The sequence below is a fragment of the Gymnoscopelus braueri genome (assembly GCF_963280865.1).
Source record: "Gymnoscopelus braueri genome assembly, chromosome: 11".
Lineage (NCBI taxonomy): Eukaryota > Metazoa > Chordata > Actinopteri > Myctophiformes > Myctophidae > Gymnoscopelus > Gymnoscopelus braueri.
This window is the reverse complement of record NC_137613.1, coordinates 25,679,232-25,682,788: the sequence shown is the minus strand read 5'-3', so window position 1 is coordinate 25,682,788 and position 3,557 is coordinate 25,679,232.

Below are 3,557 nucleotides of genomic sequence, written 5' to 3'. Positions count from 1 at the left end.
ATCCGATCTGGTCACTTGCAAATGCAGTGTGGGGACAGTCGAGCCAAAAGATCGGATTTGAGAAATAAAATCGGATTTGACTGGATTTGACTGCAGTCTAAACAGGGCCTTAGATAAGCAAACATCCCTACGACACCACCTGGTCAATGCTCCCAGCGATTTAGACTCTTCTCCCTCCTGACTCCCAAGCTGTGGAATGACCCTCCCCCAGGCAGGACTGCAGACTCACTCTTCAGCCTTCACCTCACCCTAGCACTCCTTATTGGGTATTTAGATAGATGCTAGTTATGTTACACAGATGTATATTGTTACTTGTCCACTAAGCTTGTTATATCAATAGTATGTTATTTAGAAAGATGCTAGGTTTGATGCCTATTATCTGCTGTCTACTATCCTGGTTCTCAATTGTTTTCTTGGCAGTACCCTGTTGTTTGAGTGTCTGCTAAATGCCTAAATTGTGATGTTAATTGTTACGTTGGGTGACCGGGACTTTTGTACAACCAAGTAGAAATAAGTCATTTTCAACCTAGCATCCCTATGTTGTGCATGCGATGCCATTATAGGCAAAGTTTCCACGACACCATTGTACCAACAAAGTATAAAATAGGGCTTAACGCACATGCGAGACAGCTCTATGCCTCAGCAATGCTCCCATTCTGTCGGCACAGTTAAAGGCGTATGTTGAGCCGGAGAGCAGGTGCTCAACGCAGCCACAATATCTAATTAGAACAAAACTTCTCACCGGCTGAATGACAATGTCAGAGATTCGTTCGTCAGATACTGCCCCCCACCCCCCACCCTCTGTCTTCACACACATCAACTGGGATGTTGATTCACAGCGTGAGGCGAGCTTATAATAGATTGCCCTCATAGGACTACTATCTGTCTCTGTAGTCTGTCTGTCTGGCTATATGTCTGTATTATCTCTCTCTCTCTCTCTCTCTCTCTCTCTCTCTCTCTCTCTCTCTCTCTCTCTCTCTCTCTCTCTCTCTCTCTCTCTCTCTCTCTCTCTCTCTCTCTCTCTCTCTCTCTCTCTCGCTTGCACGCACGCACAGTCGCACACACACACCATATCTGTTGGGGTGTGCATTTTATCTCCCACAGACTATTTAACTCCTCAGAATGTTACTTCAACTTTCTCCCCCCTCCCTCCCCGTCCTCCCCTCATGCCCAAACACTCTAAATTACACTTTACAGATTAGTTCCACGGCTTTGGTCCTGCGGCTTGGGAAAGTGCGTGTGTGTGTGTGTGTGCGTGCGTGTTTGTGTTTGTGTGTGGCAGGTGCAATGAGAGCTTGTCAGATGAGGCCAGCAGTCTGCTCTGTGCTTCAGTGAGTCCACACTTGAATAATTGTGGGGCAGAGAGGTGTAAAGTAGAAGCAGGACACAGAGGTTTGTGCGTGTGTGTGTGCGTGCGTGTGTGGTGTGGTTTGGGGGGTGCAGAGAGAAGAGAGACGATCTCATCAAATCAAACGTTATTTATAGAGCACAAAAACAAGTGCGTGTGCTGCACGGAATGAACATAACATCAGTATATACATGTGCGTGTGCTGTACCTACAAGCACAAGCCATACACGAATCATAAAAAATAAGCCTAAATATGCTCAGATTTGATTAAAAGCTAGGGCAAAGAAGTGTGTCGTGAGTAGGGATTTAAAAACCTCAATGGACGATGGGGAGATGTGGGTGGCTATGGGTCAGGGAATAGATGTCTATAAATTAGAGCCCTCTCTCTCTCTCTCTCTCTCTGTCACACCCAAGGTTCTCTCTCTCTCTCTCATATACACACACACATTGAGATATGTTGGTGTGTAGACCAAAGCAATGCTCATTGATGTAGTCTGTGGTGCATTGAGGGCTAGTTTAATTAAGGCCCATTCCCACTGGCATGTAACGCCAGTAATCAGCTAATTTTCCATTTTGGCATCCTGTGGGAATAGGCACTGCTGGACTGGTTTCGAATGCCGGTTTATTGCACACCGCCAACTCCCTACCTTTGATTGATTCCCATTACATTTCTCCCACAGAGAGTCTGGTGGCGTATGCCGTTAATTGTATTAACAAAACTTTTGTTCTATGAACAAAATACTTCATAAGACCGATGTTGGTGTATCTAGAGATTAGCTGAAAACAGTAAACACTTCAGTACAGTGTGAGTCGGCATTTAGCTCAGGTTGTGTGCGTACGGTTGAGATTTCAGTTAATACTTCATTTTTCACTGCAAAAAGTCGTTGCCATCCCGGTGTAGTTGTTTCACTTTCACTTTCATGTACATTCAATTTAATGCTGAGATTTCAGTTCGGTCTTTCTTTTTCATGGCTGGAGAAGTCTTGTGAAATGATTTGTGCTTTGTCAGAAAGAAATATATTTTTCATTGCGTGGACATGATTGAACTGTGTGTCTTTTGTCTAATGGCATCTCATTCTGAACTCATTCTCAATATTGTTGTTTCATCTAATTAGTTTTGGTTGAAAATTAGTAGTAGTAGTATAGTAGGCTACTGAACACCTAGACCACTCATATGCAGGCAGGGCCATTCCTGTGTTAATTTGCACTAACCACTCCACTGATGTGATCCACTTGGGTTCAGGTTCAAACCAGCAAACCTGGGTGTGATTTGGACGACGGACTAAATGAAGGGATGTTTTTGTCTGGGTTTTCAAATTGCACCGCGATCGACCAAAGTTATTGCAAGCTTAAAGGTGCAGTAAGTGATTTTTATATAACTATTTTAAAATAACTATATTCTGATAGTAATCATTGCTATTGTGGACGTTTACCTTTACTCAAGAAATTCAATCTTTGAATTGAATTGAGAGAGAGACAGTGAGAGTGAGAGAGAGAGAGAGAGAGAGAACAAAACATAAAGAAATGCATATTGACATAGTCTGTTAGAATCTCGTTTTTAGTATTTTTTCCCAAACTCTCGCTCATTACCGAACCTCTCCCTCTCTCTCGCCTTTTGAAGTGGAGCTTCTGTTCTCTCAAGTCCTCCCACTCCGTCTCCCGAGGCTCTTCCCTTTCCTGACTTTGTTCTTCCACTTCCTCCCCCTCTTCTCTCGTCTTTTGTTCCCTCTAATATTCTCTCTCCATCATCTCTCCTGGCGCATGGCATCTCCTTGTGTGTGCGTGTGCATGCGTGCGTGCGTGTGTGCGTGCCAGTCTGTCACTTCTTGCCACATTCTCTGCTGCACTTACTGTAGCACAGCTGTTACAACCCTCTCTCTCTCTCTCTCTCTCTCTCTCTCTCTCTCTCTCTCTCTCTCTCTCTGCTCAGTGCTGTTACAATGTCTCTCAGTTCTCATGACACTCTCTTGCTCTCTGTCTCTCGCTCGCACGCACGCACGCACGCACGCACGCACGCACGCACGCACGCACGCACGCACGCACGCACGCACGCACGCACGCACGCACGCACGCACGCACGCACGCACGCACGCACGCACGCACGCACGCACGCACGCACGCACACAGACACAGACACAGACACAGACACAGACAGACACAGACACAGACAGACACACTCACTCACTCACTCACTCACTCACTACTTACT